This window comes from Triticum aestivum, chromosome 5D, assembly GCF_018294505.1.
Source record: "Triticum aestivum cultivar Chinese Spring chromosome 5D, IWGSC CS RefSeq v2.1, whole genome shotgun sequence".
In the NCBI taxonomy this organism is placed as follows: Eukaryota; Viridiplantae; Streptophyta; class Magnoliopsida; order Poales; family Poaceae; genus Triticum; species Triticum aestivum.
Genome location: NC_057808.1, coordinates 173,685,896 through 173,709,380, shown reverse-complemented (window position 1 = coordinate 173,709,380; position 23,485 = coordinate 173,685,896).

Sequence of the window (23,485 nt, the reverse complement as noted above, 5' to 3'; positions counted from 1 at the left end):
CATCTAGACCTTCCTGGCACGCTTGATCATGACGCTGCGGCTGTCCGTGTACTCGTCGGTTACGGGAAGCAGACACGCCCTCATGTCCAAGATCTGCCTGTACATGTCGTAGCATGCGTATGCGTCCTTGGCCGCGTAGGTTATGTAGGCTAGATTCAGAGGTACCTCCCACGTGTTCAGGTCCTTGGTATCGTTGTCTTCTTTCATGTTGGCGTATCAGGGGTCAATGATGGTCTCGGCGAGGTCAACCACGGAGTCCTTCTCCTGCCCGTTGCTGATGATCTTGTATTGCTTCTGGATGTCGACAAGCTTGTTGCACCAGATGGCCGAATCGTCGCGTTCTTCCTTCTCTCCACCGTAGCGAAGGTGCAGTCGGCGCTGCCGATGAAACGGGCGAATGCTCCAGAACCTCTGATGGCCCTACAGAAGTGGTAGATGAGAACCTCGTCCCGCACACATACCTGGGCGACGGCGATCCGCTGGTCCCTGTCAGGAGACGAATGGATGGGCACAAGGTCTAGTCCTGCAACCTTGTGCTTTCTCGTCCTGTAGGTACTGCTTGAACTCGGCGAGGCAGAGCTTCACCGAGTCCGGATCGTTGGTGTACATCACATTCAACTTGGTGCAGCCATAGGACTGAACGGCGAACTCAAAGGGGAACTCCTTGCTGAAGTCCATATCCAGCAGGCTCACCCCTCGGATCGCCATTGGAGTCTCTTCAAGTGAACGAGTGTGTAGGCGGCGGCAGCAGTTCGTTTTTCAGCTCTTGGGGAACTGGATTCAACAGTAAACTGAGTGTGTACAGGCGACAACAGTTACTACCCCTCCCTCGTCCGCTGCACGCCCGGCAGAAGATGCACCCTCGGCGCATTCAAACGCCTCCATTAAGAAACCTACTCCGGCCACACGTCGGTTCACGAGCGGGTCTGTATTGGTACTGTAATAACAGGAGTTAGTGGTCACTTTACTTAAATTTAATTAGCTTTAATAGAAATTTATACTTAAAACAAGCAATGCATTGGCTCGTTCTATCAGTGCCACAGGATCAACATGCACAACAATTAGAATTATTATTCTCAGGACGCACACGATCAGCACATTTGTCGCACTTTCACAAAGATAATACTACCAAGTTTGAACTGTTTGTTATGGTTGTTGTCCTCTGCATAATCATGCCGTGTTTCCCAGCTTGCAAGATTCAGAACCAACAAATAAGATCCAAATAATAAGTACAACAAAGATGCCTACACATCTCATTGATTCCCAGCTTGCAAGATTCAGAACCAACAAATAAGATCCAAATAATAAGTACAACAAAGACGCCTACACATCTCATTGATTCCCATCTTGCAAGATTCAGAACCAACAAATAAGATTCAAATAATAAGTACAACAAAGATGCCTACACATCTCATTGATTCCCAGCTTGCAAGATTCAGAACCAACCCATTAGAGCCTTTTGATAAAGTGAATATCGGGATTAAATCCATCTTGGCTAGCCATGTCATACAATCGAAGAACTTGGCGAATGCTCTTGACCGTCACAACATCTGTAGTTGAGTATTCCTGTTTGCACAGCGCAGATAATAAAGAGCATGATTACTATAATACTGGCACTAGTGGAAGTCAACCTGCAGCTCCACTCGATGATTCAATTCATGCCACTTTTTCTGCAGTTCACCTGAAATGAAGCAAAGATTGCATCATTCAGCTACGGCTCATCTTGCAAAGGCTAATAAAATGTTGCACGAGATTACCAGCAGAATTTGACGGAGATTTTGGAAACTCCAATCACCATTTTGTGCAGTTCCACCAAAATTGAGAGATGTTGCCCACGTGACATTTTAGTTGAACTGCACAAGACACTCATTCCAAAAAAGTGTTTTGTGCAGTTCACCAAAAGGTCACAATAGCAACAAGGTGAAATGGATATCCCTATCTGCACAAAAAGATAGAAAGTAAACAGTTGTTGGTCAATAAGAAGATACGAAACATAGACGAAATGAAAAGAAGCATCTTAATTATGTTCATGGAAATCACGCAAGGACAGTAGAAATTTTAAAACGTCGGCAATGCTTCATGTTACCGGAAGCATTACGATCAACAATGACATTCGTCAAATATGGGATTACTTTAATGGTGGCATTGCTTGTTTACCAAAACAGCAAATCAACAGCAGCTAAAGAGTTGGTTTAAGGGCATGGGACCGTGGGGGCACCAGGACACTCGGCAGTGTAAAGAAGCAACTTACTTATCATACTGGGGAAAACAGCAGGAGTACCATTTGTAACACAGTTTAATTGCATCATATCACTGGAGGCATTAGATTAACAATAACACTGGTTAGACATGTCCTTAAGGTAACAGTGTGATCGCTTCATTTTACATGCATACATTAACAACAGCAAAAAGTTGGTATAAGGACATGCGACAGTGGACGCATCAGCACAATGTACCTACAAGGAGGCATAAAGTGGTGATGTAGAGTTTGTTCATGCTATGTGAGGGCAGCAAATCTAATCCTGGAGACCTTTTACTATGTGAGGGCAGCAAACCTAATCCTGGAGACCTTGTACTATGTGAGGGCAGCAAATCTAATCTTGGAGACCTTTTACTATGTGAGGGCAGCAAATCTAATCCTGGAGACCTTTTACTATGTGAGGGCAGCAAATCTAATCCTGAGACCTTTTACTATGTGAGGGCAGCAATTCTAATCCTGGAGACCTTTTACTATGTGAGGGCAACAAATCTAATCCTGGACATACTCTGTTGACTTGTCCACCAGCCGCCACTTTCTATCCTTTTTTCAACCAATAATAGATCTGTTCCTTATCCAGTTTGTACTGCGTTTTCCCATTATTTCCCTTTTCAACCAAGAGACCGGTTGGGTATCCGGTCTCTACTACTTTCACCATATTATTTCCTCTTTGAATCAAGTCCTAGATTCATGCTACAACTTTCCCCCCTTTCTTCGTTGTTTGAACAAAGCCCTAGATTCGAATGCATGAAGTAGCTTTACCTCTAATAATACTAAAAATTTAGGTGGCTTTGGAAGAGCTGATGGGAGTAGAAAAAGATGCACATGCAGACACGTGGGGAGCTGGGGCAGTAGAGCAAGGCCGCTTTCGAAGAACTTATACCTGAGGGTCGTCGGGATGTCGGCGGCGGCAGGTCGGATCTGCGGACAATACGGCAGGGAGGAAGAAGGGTCGGAGGACCTCCCGAGCCGGCGCTGTGTCGGAGAGAACGGCACGGGCAGAGGATCGGGCCCGTCCGGCAGCTGTGGGTTTCCTCCCTCGCCGGCGATGACCGCGTGAACGATGCACCTAGTCCTCTACACACACCAGCCGAAGGGATCCGGCCGGATCTGTGACCAGCGGTGAGCAGAGAGAAAATGTCGCTACCGCTGTCTTGTTTATATCTGGAGAGGATGAGAGAATGAAGAGAGCAACCCTAGTAAAGCAAGTGCTCAGGCCCCTGCGTACATATATAGTGGAGTGATTATCTTTTTCTCTCCACAACAAGCGTTTCAATTTGTGTACGTGGCATTAAAGAAAAGAAACTCTCTATTTAAGGTGACTACCTGTACGACTCCTACTTACTACTACTAGTAGTAGTATTGTTCACTTGTGCTCCCCGGCCCTCCATTCATTGAACAACCCCACTGGTGCATAAACATACAGTACTAGTATTTATATAGAACGAAGAAGCTCAAACTATTTTCGCGTAGTTAAAAGTTGAGGGCGGGGCTTTTCCCGGACAATACGCGCGGCAGTTTTCACTTTGGCGGTTTGACAGAGAGGCGAGGTGGGTGAGGGAGTAGCGGATTCAACTTACTTACTGCTGGAAAGGTCGGGCTGTGCGATTTGAACTCAACTAACCCAAAAATATCCAAACAGGAGGGTTAGTTTGGGTTAGTTTGAACTCAACTAACCCAAAAATATCCAAACAGGAGGGTTAGTTTGGGTTACTGTTTGGATCCACGTGTTAGAGTTAGTTTGGGTTAGTTTGAACTCAACTAACCCAAAAAAATTCTAACCCACCCAAGAGGTGTTTATTTGGGTTAGTTCTTCTCGCGACACTAAAAAACACATTTTTCTCTCGCTCTCCCCGCAGCAGATCCCTCCCCACTTCCTCGAAGCTTCTCGTCCTCTCCCTCCCTCCCTCCCTCTCGCACCGCCCATGAAGGCACCTCGCCGTATCCGCGCTCCATCTAACCCTGTCATCCAAACACCTCTTTCGCTAGAGTTACTTCAGGGTTAGTTCAGGATTAGAATCTAACTCTAACCTTTAACTGAGTTAGAGTATCCAAACAGGGCCTTTGAGAGAGACGAGGAGGGAGAAGCGATACGGGCTGCTGGATTACTAGAGATAGGTGTCGCACGGAAGCCAAGAAATATGGTGATAGCGTGGGTTAGCCATGTACTAGTATGATGTAACTACACTGGGCTGCCGTGTTTCGTACTCTTCCAGTCCACTGTGGAGATGATTGGTTGATTTTATATCGCTGAATAATATAAAATATTATGAGTGCAGACGCTCCACCCCGAGGTTCCTTGCTCCTTCTCGGTCGTCGGGAATCTATGTTCTTCCACTCTATTTTTTACGTGAGCTTTGTTCATCCTTTTGCCAACACGCGACACATCTAGCATCAAGGTGCACGTGTCATGCAAGGATCGTTCCATCTATATGAAGAACACGTGGGACTGGAACTACGAGACGGACATGTACCCAGGAGTGGACGTGCGAACCTGTGTAACGTAGCGCAGTAAGTGAAGTAGAAAGGCACAAATAGTATGAACATGCGTGGCATATAGGCATTTGTCTCTTACTACCACTAAATGTTGTACGTGCAATGCCCGGTGATGTTATGGAGTACGTGACTAAGTACTCTACTACTACTATATTAATTGGAGGCACATATTAGGTTTTATATTTGTTTACGTGTATGCCCCGAGACCTTCCAACTAGACGTGTCTTTCTCTCCGGGTCGCACTTTGTATCGTTCATACCACTAGTACAGTAGTACTACTACGTGTGGTCTCCGACCCAGAAGTGGAGACGCTCTACCACGCTGTTCATGTCCCACTCCTTTCGCTGACGTGTGCGACATCCAGCACGTGCCGTGTGTTTGGCACTCCTTCGTCGTAAGAGTTGAAACGCTAGCATTCATTAGAAATAAAAAATAAATATAAATCACCAGTGATACTATACCACGCGGTTTCCTTGCTCCTCGATATCGGAAAGAATACTTCCGCTCGCCGACATGTGGGACGTCGACCATCCTGGTCCACTTGCCATGCCCGCAGAACTCCAAGGGAGACTCACCCCGGTCGTCGCGCCGCAGTAATTACTAATGAGCCGTCAAATCACAGGCCCAACCTTACCCACTGTGAAGTTGCTCGGACGAAGGAACCATCATGACTTTGAATTCCGCTTCTTGAAGAAAACTACTGTACCAGCAGTACTGCTAGCTACAGTAGTTACTCCAGCAGAGGCCTCCTTTGGTTCATAGGATAGGAATTTTATAGGAATATGAAAATCATAGGAAGTGAGATGACATGCATCTCAATTCCTATAGAGAAAGATATGCCATTTGATGCATAGGATAGGAATTTTTCCATTGAGTCTAGGCTAATGTACTGGTAATTTGCTCTAAAAACTACAGTAGTAACTAGTAGTACTGTTACATGCTCGTAATTAATTAAACAAACGTACGGGCGACACAGACACACACACTAACTACTAGTACTACTACTTCTCACATGCTGGCCAGACGCCGTCGTTCTCCTTCCCGGCTTTGTCGGCGACACCCCACCGTGCTTGGATCTCCGCCGACCTCTCCGCAGCAGCGCGTGCGTCCTCTTCTTTCTTGCGGCGGCGGGCCTCTCTTTTCTTGAGTGCTTTCTGACTTTTCCGCTCCCTCTGTGCGGCTTTGGCCGCCTCTTGCTCTACCGCCCATTCGGCCTTGGCAGCTTCAAATTCCGCCCACATAGGTGTGAGGTCGCGAGCGGCGATGAACTCGGCACGGCGGGATGCCACCGCTTGCCTACCATTCTGTGTGCGGTCGTGGGCGGCGAGGAACTCGGCGCGGCGGGATGCCATCGCTTCCTTACCGGTTAGTGTGCGGCGCGGTGGCATGAACGACGCTTGGTGACAGCTCTGGGGTGGAGTGGCCGGACAACCGTAAAGTGCATTGGTTTGTCAAGAGCTCAAGGACAGAAGACGAAGGAAATTTGGATTCCCCTTCAATCCTGGTCATTTATTACCGAGTAAAATGCATTGGCGGTCATTGAACTTGTCTTGATAGCTCACTTTGATCATTGTATACGAGATATGGTGATTATACGGTCACTGGCTCAGCGTATAGCTCCGTATTTGTCTGGTTGACCAGTCAAACAGTCCGCATGCGCCTCATCAGCTCGTGTTCTTTATCTATCTATCTATGCGGGCCTACCTGTCAGTGGAGAAAGAAATAAAAACCCAAATTATGCGTATGTGACATTACTGTTTAGACGTTTGCTGGAGGCCTCCGCGAACACCGAGCATGTATTCACCTGGATCAACACCAACGGTCATACTCGTGACTCGGCGCCTTGCTCATGTATATCGTCCATCACAACGACAATCTATAAAACAGCCTAGCTAGAGAGGGTACTATGGTGCGGAGTATGTACTATCGTGAGCAACCGATCATAGTGCCACTGCACACGAGTGTGTGTCTGATCGATTCGTCCATTATTCGTAAGTTATGTATGGTTGTGTGGTGTCTAATGGTGGTCGTCGAATGCTAGCTGGCGACAAGAGCGGTTGCATGGACGCCTGGTTGTCAATACGTGCCGCATACGCTTCAAAGGCTCGTCATCCATGAGTTCACATTTTACCACCACGCCAGCGTCTGACCGCCCTGGCCTACCGAAACCCCTTCCATCGCTAGCGCGCGCTTCCCGCCTGAAACGATCACCGTCTCTCCAGAACGTCAATGCCGCATTCACCGGCCTTAACTGCAGGTGCAGTTGGTGTGTCACTGACATGCGGGCCTGATGCCCGTTGGGCCCACATGTCAGTGAGACAAAGCACCTGCGGTTAAGTCACTGAAGCAGCGTCCGCATTCACGCCCGACGCGACCTCTCACTGGCGCCGGCATTGCAGCAGCGCGACGGCCGAGAGAGCGCCACCCGCGCGGCATCCCGGTGCAAGCGATTGCTCCGCGTTACACCACGGCTACCGACGAACCTACTCCGGTGCCAGCCGTCCATCCGTCTGCCGCGGCTCATTGCCATTCGCCCGCTATATTAACTTGAGCCCCAGCTCCCAGCCATAGCCAAAGACCCACACTCATTCTCCTCCGGTCCCTTCCTTCTGTTGGCACCACTCCAACCATGGCCTCCGGGCACTCCAAAGCTCTCTTGGACGTACTGTCGCAGGAGCAGACGAAGGACATCGGTGGCTCCGCTCCGGGCGCGCTCCAAAGCTCTCTTGGACGTACTCTCGCAGGAGCAGACGAAGGAGATCGCCGGCTCCCCCCCGGCCGCCCTCCGCCGCCACGACCACGAAGCCGGCGCGCGTGCGCGGGCGCAGCCGGCAGCGAGGAAGAGTAGTACACGGTAGGTCGCCACCGCTCTGGTCCCAGGAAGGCCACCGCTCCTCCACTCAGTCGACGCCAAGCTTGGTGGGATAAAAATCGGCGGCCGATTAGCCGCTTGACGGCGACGTGGAGGCGGAAATCTACATAACCTTGTGCTCCGGAGGAGGAGGTTATCGAGGCGGATAAGGAGGAGGCAAAGGCAATGGCCGGCTTTCTCGGGTTCAGGGCCGGACATGGTGGTCGGGGCCCGGCGATCGTTTAGATTAGGTTTACAGTAGGTTTTAGTACGGTTTGTGCGAAATATGTAATGAATTTCGTCCAGTTTATAGGAAAAGTTCTCGAAATGTAATGAATTTCATCCGGTCAATTTGAAATTTGCTTTGTTTGCACGAATTTCGTCCGGTTAGTTCATATAGTTGTCGAAAGGTATGCGGGCAGCATTGGATGGCATCCACCAGTGTCCTCGGACAGATGCCGGTGTAAATTTGAGGGCCAGCGCTGGAGATGCCCTAACTATCATGCTATAATCGCTAACAGTGCTCCATTATTTCGCAGGGAACAGTTATCCCTCGATCAAAATCAGATCCGCCGTGTTTCGCACTCCTCCCACGTAAGAGTGTAGACTCTTGCTTACATAAAAATGGAGCAAGTGGACGGCACTGTAGCACGTCATATCACTCAAACTAGCCCGCCTAACGCGCGGGAAAGCACCGCCCTCGTCATTTTGTTCTGGATTTCTATCAATCGATCGCACGAAAATGTTACGCTTTGCAAGTTCAAAAGGAAAAGGCGGCACACTTACAACTCGTACGCGTCGCGTTCACGTCGCACCCCCGACAGTCCGGCTCGCACGCCGCTCACCAGAGGGGACACGCGTTGTCTTGCATTTTCACTGACATGTGGGACTGCAATTGAATAAACCGTCGATAGCCGAAATCTAATCGCTCGGCGGGCGTCGGCTGAGAGGAGAGAGACGGGGGAGGGAGAAGAGATCGCCCGCCCGCCGTGCACGGACTCCAAGAAATATGTGGTGATAATGTGAGGTGGGCCATGCGGGAGTCCGCACCGCTTCCAAGCCCGCTTCTTACCGCCCTGGCCCACCAGAACCCCTCCCCCACCCCACCACCTCCCCGCGCGCGCTCCCCCTCAGAGGCCAGCTGCCCGCATTCATAGCAAGTACTACCAGTAAAATTCTGGGCTATAAAGGGCATGTACAATGGTTGATAAGATAGTCTTATCATAAGTCTTGCATGTAATTTAGAGATGACAAAAAACACGTGTACAATGGATCATCACTTAGCCTTATCTTCAATAACTAGTTATTCCTAAAAACATGGTGAAACATATTGTGCTAAGAGATCATCTCTTGTCTTCTCGACAAGCCCGCTTATGTGGAGGAGAGAGAGGCATTGACAAAGTCAAGGAGTGGGATCTGCAGGAGCTCGTCTCTACACGTGCTCCTAGGTATAAAAAACTAATTCTAAAAAAAGAGGCATAAAAAACAATTGTGTCTAAAAAAAGAAAGGTAAAAAACATTTGAGAGGAAATAGATAGAGAGAAAGTGAGAAAAAGTTGTAACCTTATAGTCAACACTATGGTAGTATTACATGAGGAAGGAGGGAGTGGTGCACATGCCAAGTTCACTGGGCTGCCGTGTTTCACACTCCTCCGTCGTAACAGTGGAGACAATAGGTTTCATCAAAAATAAACAATGAATACTCGTTGCTCGTCCACTATATCGGAAAGAATACTTTCATTCGCCGACATGTGGGACGTCGACCATCCTGGTCCACCTGCCATGCACAAAATTATCCTGGTCCACCCCGGTCGTAGCGCAGGCTCAACCTTTCCCACTGTAAGTTAGTCGGACGAAGGAACCATCATGACTTCGTTGAATTCCGCTTCTTCAAGAAAACTTACTCTACCCGCAGTACTGCTACCACACGCGAAGACTGGACGGCACTGTACCACGTCATATCACTAAAACCCACTAGGCCAAACTAGCCCGCCTAGGATCTGTACTCCCTCCGTTTCAAAGTTAGTAGTACAAAGTTGACTCATCTATTTTGAAACGGAGGGACGTCTCTGTACTGCTATGATTTTGTGTTGTACGTCTCTGTACTTTTGCTACGATTTTCCTAACCTATGAACCAAATGAGGCCTGAATGTATCCGTGTCGACTATTGTCTGATCGATCGCTAAGCCTACAATTTTAGGAGCTTGGGCTATTGGCCGATCGACGACGGATCAGTATAAGCGTACCACGAGCTCATCAGCCCCAACATTTCTCTTCGGTGAGTGTTTTGCAAGTACTATAGCTCGCACAGTAGCTAGCCTACTAACACCAAGAATCATCAAATAAGCCCTGCTGATATGATAAACAGTTCAAACTTACATCTAAGCATGCCATATATTACATCAAAAGCTGGTGAGGATACATCTGTTTCCATAACTCGGAGAGGGTTCGCATGATTCACTATCAAACAAAAGTACTAGCAAGTACCGCCCACACAAGACAGTGCACTAGCCCTAAGATGGTTTGATAACACGCATCGTTCTGGTAATTAAACACAGGGCAATGCAAACTACCCTGAAGGATTAGCGCGACCAACTATTTCTTGTCATCGATCTCTCGGGCAATGACCACAGCACGGACAGCGGCATGGGAATCGATCTCTGGGGCGATGTCCACAGGACTGACCGCGACATCGGAATCGATCTCTGGGGCGATGTCCACAGGATGGACAGCGGCATCGGAATCGATCTCCGGGGCGATGCCAACAGGACGGACCGCGACATCGAAAACGATCTCTGGGGCGTTGTCCACAGGACGGGCCGCGACATCGGAATCATCAAGGACGTCCACCGGCACCTGCACAACCCTAACATATTAGCAAGCACATTGCAAATAATCAAAAACCACAACTTTCATTTTTTACCTTGTGCAGCTCACCGGGGGATCCCATCCCTCCGGGGGCCATCTCCTCGTCCTCGATGGGGGCCATCACCTTGCCAGGGGAATACTGCTTCTCAACGGCGACTATCTCCTCAAACTCGGCCTTGAGCCGCGCAAAGGTGGCCATCAGAGTTTCTGGGGTAGGCACGGTGGGGCCCTTGCTGTTCTTCCAACTTTCTTTGAGGAGTTCGTCCGCCAACGTCGTCAACTCTTTGGCCAGTGCTTGTTTCTTGGAGTTCTTCGTCTCCATGGGTTGGCCCGCCAACATGGTCAACTCGTTGGTCGGTGCTCGCTTCCTGGAGATCGCTGTCTCCAGTGGGTTGTCCGCCGGCAACTCTTTGCCTAGTGCTCCAGGATCCATCAATGAACTGACAAACAAAAAGCAATCGAAAGGAAACCACAATCGCAATGAAAACGGGAAAAGAATAGGCTGTGAGAATCGGTCGGTGCTTCGCAAAAAGAAGATTCTTGGAATGAAAATATAGCAGCATCACTGATTCGCCCACCTTTCCTTCGTCGGTACAGAAGAAAAATGGCAGAAGTGAGTAGCCTGGAGTGAGGTTTTCTTCAAGAAAGGGGAGAAAGGGCTTCAACGAGCGTTCCAGTGAAATGATGGTTGCTTCGTCCAGTCCAACTTCGAGGCCACTTTACCACTGCTGGTAAAGGTGTGGGTTTTGTGATATGACGGGTCATGACGGCCACACCGGGGTGACCGGTGAGTTTCGACTGTAGCACCTCGCTGTGATTTGGTGGATGGCACGCGGGCCCGGATGCTTTGATGTCCCGCATGTAGATAGAGCGGCTAGTCATAGGTGGTCATATTGTGCACCGCGACCAAGGCGGAGAGGAAAACGAGAAAACTACGTAATTAATGCATGAGTTTAATTAGGGTAGTTTTGTAAAGTACGAGATACATTCCTCCAATCGCAAAATGCCTTGGTTGATGAGATTTGAGATTTGAGCCCTATAAACCGGAAGGGAGATTTGAGATTTGAGATACTGCACGCGGTGTAGTCTAGTCACTTGTTGGAATCTCTAGTATACCGCATGATTCTTTGCTTCTTCTTACTACTACGTACTACTTCGCCGACATGTGGGACAGCCAGCAGCATCCGGGTCGACGTAATACGTGTCATGCACCAGATTAGAGTGCGGAACGGAAGGGGGGCATCACCCCGGTCGATGGCCAGCCTCGACGCGGAGCAGTCGGTGCACCGGGAAGCGGCGCTCTCTCGGCCGTCGCGCCGCTTCAAAGCCGGCGCCAGTGAGAGGTCGCCTCCGCTCTGGCCGGGCATTAATGCGGCACTGACGCTCCAGGGCGACGCTGACCGTTTCACGCGGGAAGCGCGCGCTGGCAAGGGAGTATAGGTTTTGAACCGTTTCATGTGTAGTACTGGTAGTTTGCAAAACTACTCAATTATTGCACTCAGTTTCCTAAGAAATTGTGGTAAAAAACGTTACTCCACAGCCCGCTTCCCTTCTCCTTCCTCTTCCACCGCCCGCGCACGTCCGCGGGAAGCGACCGGTCAACCCTTATATAGGAGTGCTAGCACAAAAAGATGCATGCATGACCACTAAATTTCCAGATTAAACAGCCGCTCCGGCGGGAGTATGGCGTATGTTGTTACCTTCGGCCGGGCCATGGCTACCGGGCGACGGCGACCAGAGAAGAGGCGGCGGGAGGGGAATGAATGCAGCTACTGTTTGGGTTCGCCGTCCGGCTTAAATAAATGCGCAGCATCACGTGTACCCGCGGGTGCACAAATTGTAACATACGTGTCTGCTTAAGTGGGCGTCACGTAACTGGTGTGTGTGTGTGTGTGTGAGATTCTGAGAGACAGAGTGCATGTGTGCGACTCTACTCTTTGGACATGTACTCAACCTTTTGCATCGGGATATAAGTATAATGGTATTTACTTTAGCTAGTGATTTACGTGGCCATGTTAACGTGGTTGTGTAAAAAAATGTCACTTCCTGCTCGTGATTTGCGTTATATAATTACAAGCAAGATGCTCGTGCATTGCACGGAACATCAATATGCATTTTTTTACAAAACACATGTTGTGATTTACCAATGCAGGAGTAATCCCATGTGTAAAAACTAATGATATTTCGAGAATTTTATCGGAAAACTGGTATCTCGAGTATGTCATCGAAAAAATGAAAGATGAGAGATAAGGTGAGGAGGAGTGGAGCGTGGTGGTGACTGGTGGTCGGAATGGGCGGAGGCATGGGGATGGACGGCGCCGGCAGGCGGCAGCAGCCACCATGCTTGATTGTTCCGGAGACTTTCTTTTTTTAATTGCTCAGCAATGAGGTGTGGGAGATAAGGATGTGGAGAGAGGTGCGGCTATCTTTTGTAAAATTATCATAGTTTGCTTTCTATCCGTCAGATATAGATCAGACGGTCTATATTACAAGATGGCAGGCACACCATCATCGCCAACTCGGTTTTTTATAAGGGTACAAATGATAAGTTTGCTAACTACTAAAGTAAAGTGGAATTTGTCCATGTTATACAAGTAAATTAAGGTGATTGTTTATCATACAGGTAAGGGTGGATGAAGGGTGGTAGGAACAAATGCTCCGCCTAGAGCATGTGTGTGTGAGATGGAGTCTCAGTGTGTGTGTGTGTGTGTGGGAGAGAGATAGAGAGATGGAGTCTTAGTGTGTGTGTGTGTGTGTGTGATGGAGTCTTACTGTGTGTGTGCGTGTGTGTGGGGGGTGGGTGGGTGCGTGCGTGTGTGTGTGTGTGTGTTTGTTTGTGTGTGTGTGTGTCGCGGGGTCTTCGGTGGCGGATGTAATTTAAGTGTGCATGGCTTCATCATAGAGAGGTGATGTGTATGGCAGAGGCCACCAACGATGGGGTGCGAGAGAGAAAATGCCCGTAGAGAGGGAAGAGAAGGTGTGTGCGCGTGAGAGTAGTCGACATCGAGAGAACGTGTTTGTTCGAGAGACACCAAGGAAGACTACTATATATCGATGGTGCATGTAGGCGGGAATTAAACGAAGGGATGGTCTTACTGGTTTCGGGGATATAGCGGAAGAGTGAGAGGGGGGGTAGCTACAAGGAGATTGTTAAGTGTGAGTGTGTGTTTTACCCATCCAGGCGGAAGTTATGTGCACACAAGAAGAGAACGATTCGATGTGGCGTTAGGGTTGAGGGTAATTAACTACGTATGGAGACATAGAGACCTTCAACGTGCATGTGTGAGAGGTATACATGTATACGTGGGATGTGTGTGTGTGTGCGCGCGCATGATCGAGATAAAAGAAAGAAGACATAAGTCATAAGCTAAGATCAACGACATGGGAGAGACGGATCGGTATGACAATATGCATGCATGCGAGAATGCAGGGAAGAAGGCCCGACAATTGAGCATGTGTTTTTGTCTTTAAGAGATAGTGGCGTGGGCTGGAGCATGCATCTATGGCGAGCAGAGGGAGTGAGGCACAACGATTGTGCAAAAGAGATCAACCTATAAATGAAAGAAGGTTGATGGAGAAACAGATAAATAGAAAGATAAAGATGCTAGCTAGTGTGCGTTAGAGATAGGAGTCGAGTGGATCAGAAGGCTGAGTTATGGGTGTGGGTGTGAGAGAGATGAAGAAAGGGTGCATGTGACTCACATACAAACAAATATCGGAGAGAAATGAGATCCCGAGAGACGGAGTTTTGTGTCTGCGAGAGAGAAAGATATTTCAAAACGAGAGTGATAGCTAGAGAAACATATGAGGGAACGCAAGATATCTCTAGGGAGAGACAGTGTGTGTGAGCGACATGCAAGAGAACAGTGGAGAAATATGAGACCCTGGGAGACAGAGTTTGTGTTTGTGTGTGAGAAAGAGATATTTAAGAGGAAGAGTCGTAGGTTCTCATACCTAAGGAGCGAAAGACATCTCTGTATTAGGGGTGTGCGAGTTGCACACAGGGGAATAGTAGAGAGAAATGAGACCCCGGAAGACAAAGTTTTGTGTTTGTGTGAGAGAAAGAGATTCCACATGGAGAATCATAGTTAGAGACACATAGCAGGGAGCGAGATATACTTAGAGAGAGATAGAGTGATGAAGGTCGAGGGAGAGAGTACCGTCAGTGTGTTACGAAGATAAAAGATCATTGTCGACATACAGGTAGCACGAGAGATACCCGAGAGACGATGAACGCGTATAGGTCTAGAGAGATAGTCCTATATAAGCATGAGTGATAGTTATATGAGACGAATATCTGGATTAAATGGGATTCAAATATTTAAACTGGAGATCACGACATCGATAATATCATAACGCAAATTGGTGTATCAAACATGCATATTCATTTGAATTTCGGGACACGTGTAATGTTATATAGTTTATTAATATTGGTGATCCATAGATTCTTTAATTAGAAACAATGCATGGTTTATATGCAATTAATGTCTAAACGGGATACACTATATGTTGCGTGTGTGAAACACATTATACATGTTTGAGAAGTAAAAAAACCCGCATGAAACACACATTAATTGGAGACAGTTAGCGAGGAATGCATACATTGGATTTCAACATAAAGTGGTTTCAAATATTTGAAAATCCAAATTGATGGATACAACCTTATGAATCTGAGATCATGCCATTTGTAAACCATATTTATGTATAAAGGGTGTTGTGCTTTTGAAAGTATATATAAAAAAATGATGTATATAGAATTTTATTCCAATCGAAAATGGATCCCGCCCGAAAAAATAGAATACAAACGGGATTCGAATTGAGTTGGCACGGTAAACGTGCACTCTGCAAAATTTGAACGAAGCGGGGAAAGTCGCAGTAACCGCCCGAAACCAAAATCTGCGAGATGGAAATTACTACTGCCTATCCCTGCCACGCAAAGCCTATCTGCTCGATTTCTATAGGTTTCGATAGGGGTAGGTTTGTAATTTCACTCGAACGTGACATAACCGCCTCTCACCCGGATTCATACACGGTGGGCGCCAAAACACAGTGTGTCCTCGGCCGAAATCGACTCCCTCCCCGATTCATACACGGTGGGCGCCAAAAACAAACTCTCGTCGGCAAATATTCGGTGTATGCGAGATTACCGTCCTATCCCCAACCGACTAATATTGCTGTGATGTAGGAAATTTGAAACGGGGGCTAAGTTTGTAAATTTCCTCGCATTTGAGACAAGCGCGCCCTGAAGACATGGTTCCCCCTTCCTCTCCACCTCCATTTCCCCATTCGTACTCCGTGGGCGCCAAAACACCCTCTCCACCCCAGCCTCCTCCGTCCGCCACCCCATCCACCGCCGTCCTCCTCCACCATGCCGGAGCTGATACCCCGACGCCGCCGTCCATTACAAGAGATCGACCTCTCTCATCCACGGCTTCGGACCGGGATCCTTGCATCCCGTCCTCTCGCTTCATCCCCGCCGTCGTCCACCTTGCCGGCGCCGCTCCTACGACCGTCTCGTCCACCGCGCCCCGCCGCCACCGTCTACCCTCCTAGATCTGCTTCCACGCCGCCGACAGCCATCGCTACCGCAGCACCGTCAAATTCTCAGCAGATGCATACACGGCGCCGCACCAGAGGCGGTACTCTTTCGTATCTGCTCAACTTATTTATCGCAGCAAGAAAATAGATCGCCACTGCTTTACTCTGATTTCTTGTCCATCACTTACTTGCTAGTTGAGAGCAAACATTGGTTGCGAAGTTGCCTTTGTCCGGTTTGCACCTTCAGATCCGCCATGGCACGCTCAACACTATACTCCCAATGCTTATGGTTTTCCCCTTTTATATTCCACACTAGTTAAATCACAGTAGACTAAATTTCAAAATTGGGTCAGTCGATTTTTCAGAGCTCGCCGGAGTTCGCCGGTGCGAACGAAGGGGCTCGGGTGGGGACTTTGGTTGGGGGGGCGGTGGTGGGGCCTCGCCGAACGAAGAAAACTCGACGCGGGTGGGGGCGGGGTGGGGGTGGGGGTGGCGGAGGAACACAGGCGGTGGGGGCCGATGGTCCGGCCGGCGGCCCGTGCGGTGTTCTGTATGGGAAGAATCAGAGACGAGGAAGAAGAAGGGTTAGGAGACGTAGGATCTTCATCCAACCGCCTGAAATGGTCGACTGACCCAAATGCAGACATGCCTTTATATTCAGTACCATCATCGTACCTGTTAGCACTGCTCCTGAATCCATCAAGCTAAACAACGTGCCACTCATAATTCCAAACTTGTTGCTCAAGTACGAATCTGATATGATGCTGATATTACTAAAACAGATAACATTTAATTGGTCAGCTAATGTTCCTACTTTACTTTCGAAAAAGCACGTGCACCACATATAGAGAGACAGCAGGGAGTTGCTTTCTTAATGCGCTCTGGTTCATCATGTGTGGGCACTGCGCAACGAACATTTTATTATCCAAAATCTGCTTGCTCTTCTTTACCATGTTCCTCTTCCGTTCTTCTTTAATAAGTACTCTCTCCGTTCCTAAATACAAGTCTTTGTATAGATTCCACCATGGACTACATATGGAGCAAAATGAGTGAATCTACACTCTAAAATGTATCTGGATACATCTGTATGTGATCCATAGTGGAAATCTCTACCAAGACTTATATTTTGGAACGGAGGGAGTATGATAGTAGTACAGTATGTTCCTTGTAGTGAAGATGAGCAGGGACATTTGCAGTGTAGAGGTCTATACGGTCGGTTGGTATGGACACTTTGAACTCGTCGGGCCTCTTTGATTCGTAGGATTTTGTAAACATGGGAATAGGATTTGTAGTGGCCTGCCCACTTGAATCCTATAAGAATAGCAAGAAAATGCGGGGAGCTGTGTCGCCTTTGAGAGTTACACTGATATTAACAGTACCGCACCTTCAGTTGAAGAGAGCTGGTATCCGAAGCCTTTCTAGCCGTACCGGCAATACTAGCACATATATTCCAGCAAGTTCCACTTTGCTGATTTTACTCTGATGCTTATGGTTTTCCCGTTATATCTACACTATGATCTGTGTAGCTGCTTTGTGTCGCACTAGCAGCAGTCCACTCTTGAAGCTAAACACCGCAATGACTTACAAAATTGGCACCAAGGCATTGAGTGCCATTCTGGATGCAATGAAACTCATACGCTCCCCACCTGTTGACTCTTGTTCAGAATATGATCCTAATGACTCTTGTTCAAAATTGCCACATATAGAGAGACAACATGGAATTGCATTTCTTTGGGCGCTGTGATTCATCATGAGTGGGCAACCAACATTGTATGCAATTAAGCGGAACCTCAAGAATATGCTTCCTCTTCTGTTCTTTAACATGTTCCTCTTTTGTTATTCTGTATTTAGTACGTACAGTATGTTCCTTGTCAGGAAGGGGAGCAGGGACATCTGCAGTCAACAGCTGATAGAGCTGGCATGTACTTGATCGATAGGCTTTCAATTACTAGCGGCAATACAACACCGTATTTTCAAGCCAGTTCCACTTTCCCGATTTATATATCGTGGTTATGGTGTACCCCTTTTATGTACACTATGATCTGCCTAGTTGCTGTGTGCTCTTGTTATCATGGTTTGGCAATAAACTCTCTATACAGTATATTTTGAACCTATCATCTGCCAACTATCCTTACTTCTGGAGCCTATTTTTTGTGTACTTGTGCCAGATTATATAAATGCACGCACCATATTACAGCACACATGAGCTCTCTCATCAGAATCCAGTGATAGCACACAAGTGTTTACAGGGGCGCCCCTATATTAGAATATCCTCTGCATTACAAAGATAATCTCACAACTATTTATGTTTTCATGGTTCTCAGATATTATACGTAATTACAGTGAATATCAGAATCCGCGCATCAGAAGAATATTGTGGAACACTGCAATGACTTACAAAATTGGCACCAAGGCATTGAGTGCCATTCTGGATGCAATGAAACTCATACGCTCCCCACCTGTAGATTCTTGTTCAGAATATGATCCTAATGACTATTCTAACCTCGAGGAGTCAAAGGCAGATGGCCTGTCATGTTCACCCATCAAGGTGCCTGCTCTAATTTGGCAAGGTTTTATTGATTGCGCGTATCTTGCATATGTTGTCTTGCATTTCTTCTACTTTGTTGCACCGCCATCTGCTTAGTTTACTCATCATATATGTCGAGATGCCATGCCCATCCATTATCAATACATATTCCATCTGTCATCATACCATGTTTTTCCACTCAAATGTTGTTCTTGTGCATCAGACATCAAAAAGGAAGAGGGTGATTGCCGAACCTGAAGGAGCACCAGCAAAGTCCTTGAAAAACGTGGTTGTGCCGGAGAAATCAGACAGCACCCCACTTATATTGGCTGTACAACCAGTGACACAAAACGTAGGACCGACTCCAGCAGACTGTACCCATACTTCACTGGCCACACCACTAGCCCCACCACACAGGACCTGCACTCCAGCAAAAGGTATGCCGATTTCAGTTGCCATAGCACCAGCCGTACCACAGAAAAATCCCACTCCAGCAAAAAGTACAGCAAGTCCACCGGCCGAAGACCTATCCCAACTGCAGAGACGGCCAATTCCTGCAGATTGGAACCCCATTCCAGTTATTCCCAGTTTAAAAGACAATGCTTTCAATGTTGTTAGGGACTACGTGCATATATTCCCATCATTGGAAGATTATAGTGAAGACAAACACCATTTTCACATCTTCCTGTCCCACTTACGTGTAAGTGCTATTATTCATGGTGATTATTTTCCTGTTTTCTGCTGATTGAACACATCAATGATTTACATTACATTGTTGTAAGTAGGCGAGGGTCAATCTGGATAGTCATGACGAGCAAAGCTTGCTTGCGCTTTTCAAGGAAGCATTGCAGCAGTATTGGTGTTACCTGAGGAAATCACACTTTGATGGCAAGTCTATAAACGAATTTCTGGTGAAGTCTCCTGTGCTAAATTTAGAAGACATTGAATGGAAAAACCTTGTTATGCACTGGTCTCGTTCCGAGGATGAGGTACTGTCTATGATATCGCATGACAATTTGAACTTCTACTTTTCCGCATGTGCCTTACGGATCTTTTTTGCAGGAAATCTGCTCGAAAAAGAATTCCGGTTTGAAAAGAACGACAGGATATCGCAAATATGCTGCCCGCTGCTTTGCTCTTGTTAGTACCTGTTGTCCTGTATCACTGTACTTGCATACATACCTGGTTCATTATGTGACAGCAGTATGCATGATAGCTTGCTTATCAATTGTTCGCTCCAAATTATCTGATCTGTATGAATGGTTACATTAGTGTAGAATATATCCAATGCCAATGAATTTTTTTAGCTCTGCATTGTTCTTGTAAGTACCTGCTGTCCTTTATCAGTGTACTTATATTGACAGGTAGTTGTTCATGTACCATCACTCTGCAGCTTATTTTCCTTTGCCCTCCATTTTCTACACATAAGATCTATATTTACTCTTACCATAAGGTTGGATAACACCGATGGTACTGAAGAAGTTTAGCTCTGCATTGCTCTTGGCTGTACCTTTTGCCTGTATCGCTGTACTTACATTTATAGCTACTTGGTTATGTAGCATCACTCTTCATCTTATCTTAAATATTCTCCATTTTTTCTTATATTGTCACATCTATATTTACTCTTAACAAAATGTAGAATAAAGGCAATGCTTATGAAGAAGATTCTGTGGTAAACTTCTTGAATTGCCCCCCCCATCAGCATGGACAAGGGCTTTATAGAGCCTGCCTTCACCAATAATGTAAGTTTGTCCTTCTCAAGCCTTCAAACTTTGTTGTGTATATTTGGTTAGGCATGACTGCAACAGCTGTTTATTTTTGGTGTTTGCATCAAATTGCATGTTTAAAGTTTATTATGTACTCCAGTTCATAAACAAAAGTTTGTCCTTCTCAATTTAAGTTTTCAGTTGTACAACCAAGTTCCTTCTTCATACCATGTAAATTAAACTATACAGAGCAAGTGATCTTATTTTGCCAATCTGAAATGGGATAAATTGACAGCACACTAACCATTGATACTTATGAGTTCTTGATCTGTAATCCAGTGGTGTCGTGAAGCTGCCAACTCCTTCACAATGTCATTTCCTGCCATGTCTTGACCTGAACAATACCATATTGTGTTAATGCTATTTTAAACTGTGTCACTTTATTCGTCAGTAAGAAATGTGATGAATTGTCAGCACTGATACTTGTATGTGCAAAACCTGTCATCTGTCTGCTTGTTTATCTTTCAGAGTGAGGAGGATATAAGTGTCAAACAAGTGCAGTCTCACCAGCTTGCTCAGCTGCTTGCGCTGCAGCTCCCGAGCAGGGCTATCCTTTCTTGAACTCTATTGAAGGGCTGTCGGTTTTGTATATTATTTTGTCGGCGTGTTTAGTTGCACTGGTGGCGATCTTTGATGCCCAGTGTATGTAATCTGCTGTCTGCTTGTGCTTTATTATCATAGTGGCGAACTTTGATGCCCAGTGGATGTAATATGCCGTAATTTCTTTATTGTATAGTCTAGGTTTTTTTCTTATTCACGATGCTGCAGTTATTTTACTGTATATATATCCTGTTTTCGCAGTAAACCGGCCAAACCATAAAATTACGGTACATAATCGGGCCGTCATGCAAATCACCATGTATGATCCGCATCATGGGCCCCGTCATCTTGGTCCGTTAACAGGCCTAAATGTAAACTGGCCCACTAGTAGATTCGGGCCTTTAATAGGCCGAGTAAACCGCCGGCCCTATTTTCCCAAGAAAACTCAATGGGCCTTTAGGAGGCTGAAAAGTAGGTTGGGCCTGAAACGTGCCGAACAGCTCACGGGCCGGCAGCAGGCCGAAATAGACCCCGGCCCATGAATGTGCCAATCAAATCATGGGCTTATAACAGGCCAAAATTGTCTCGGTCCTTGTTTGGCCCAATCAGATTATCGGCTGCGAGCAGGCCGGATGCAAACCGTGCCGTAGTTAGGCCCAACTATATGACGGGCTTTTAACAGGCCGGAATTAATATAGGGCCGAAATGTTAAACGGGCCCTTAACAGGCCGAAACTAATATCAGGCCGAATTACTAAATGGGCCTTTAGCAAATGGGCCCAAAAGCGTAGCGTCCAGTTGACGGGCCGAATCTGATATGGGCCATAATTTAGCCCAAAGCCTCTTAAAGGGCCGGAACTGATCTGGGCCGTAATTTGGCCCAGAACGTGGTAGGCTTTTAACGGGCCGGATCTCATATGGGCCATTATTAGGCCCGGAACGTGGCAGGCCATTAATGGACCGGATCAAATATGGGCCGGCATTTGGCCCAAAACATGGCAGCCAGTTAATGGGCCGGCCTACTAGGGTCCTCAAAATCTTGTGGGCCTAAAGCTGGGCCGGCCCATTAATGTCGGCGAAATCTCGTGGGCCTTTAGCTGGGCCGGCCCATTATGGTCCACAAAAATCTTGTGGGCCTTCACCTGGGCCGGCCCATTATGGCGCGCAAAAATCTTGTGGGCCTTTACCTGGGCCGGCCCATTATGGCCTGCAAAATCTTGTGGGCCTTTAGCTGGGCCGTCCCATTATGGTCCGCAAAATCTTGTGGGCCTTTAGTTGGGCCGGCCCATTTAAACTGTATGGGCCACTGTTGGGCCGTGCCACGTGTCGACGTATCATAGGCGCTTTGGGTCCAATGAGTGGATGACATCTGTCCCAACGGTGAGCCGACACGTGTTTCCTCCAGCCAATGATGATTTTACACGTGGAAAATCCCCATTGGTCGGGGCTGTTAACGGGTTATCGGATCCAAAACCGGACCCGATAGCTTAACGGCGTTCTGGTACGATGGATGCCATGTGTCGGTCACCCTTGATGAAAGCACTTCTGTGACGCACGATTTATCGTCATGGAAGTGGACACTTCCGTGATGATAATTTTGGTAATGTCATGGAACACTTCTACGACAGCACAGGTATGACTATCTTGATTCTGTCATAAATTTGTCATGGATGTACATGCATGACAGAAAACGTGACCTACTGTGACAAACACGTATCATCACGGAAGTGTATTTTTTGTAGTGATGCACGTATAGTCTCTCGTTATGCTATGATGTCGGAGCATGATTTATTATTGATTGTCTTCCTTATGAGTGGCAGTCGGGGACGAGCGATGATCTTTTCCTACCAATCTATCCACCTAGGGGCATGCGTAGTAGTACTTTGCTTCGAGGGCTAATAAACTTTTGCAATAAGTATATGAGTTCTTTATGACTAATGTGAGTCCATGGATTATACGCACTCTTACCTTTCTGCAATTTGCTAGCCTCTACGGTACCGTGCATTGCCCTTTCTCACATCGAGGCATGGTGCAAACTTCGCAGGTGCATCCAAACCCCATGATATGATACGCTCTATCACACATAAGCTTATTATATCTTCCTCAAAACAGCCACCATACCTACCTATTATGGCTTTTCCATGGCCATTCTAAGATATATTGCCATGCAACTTCCACCGCTACCGTCTGATGACTTGAGCATTCATTGTCATATTGCTTTGCATGATCATATAGCTGACATAGTAGTTGTGGCTCAGCCACCATTCATCATTTTTCATACATGTTACGCTAGATCATTGCTAGAGGCATTCATATAGAGTCATACTTTGTCATAGGTATCGAGTTGTAATTTTTATTTCTTTTGAGTTATAAGTAAATAGAAGTGTGATGATCATCATTATTCATTTTTAGAGCAGTGCCCCAGTGAGGAAAGGATGATGGAGACTATGATTCCTCCACAAGTCGGAATGAGACCCCAGACAATAAGAGAGAGAAAATATAAAAAGAAAAAAGAAAAAAAGAAAAAAAGAAAAAAAAGAAAAGAAAGAAAAGAAAAAAATAAACAAAGAGAGAAGGCACATTGTTAGTATCCTTTACCACACTTGTGCTTCAAAGTAGCACCATGTTTTTCATATGGAGAGT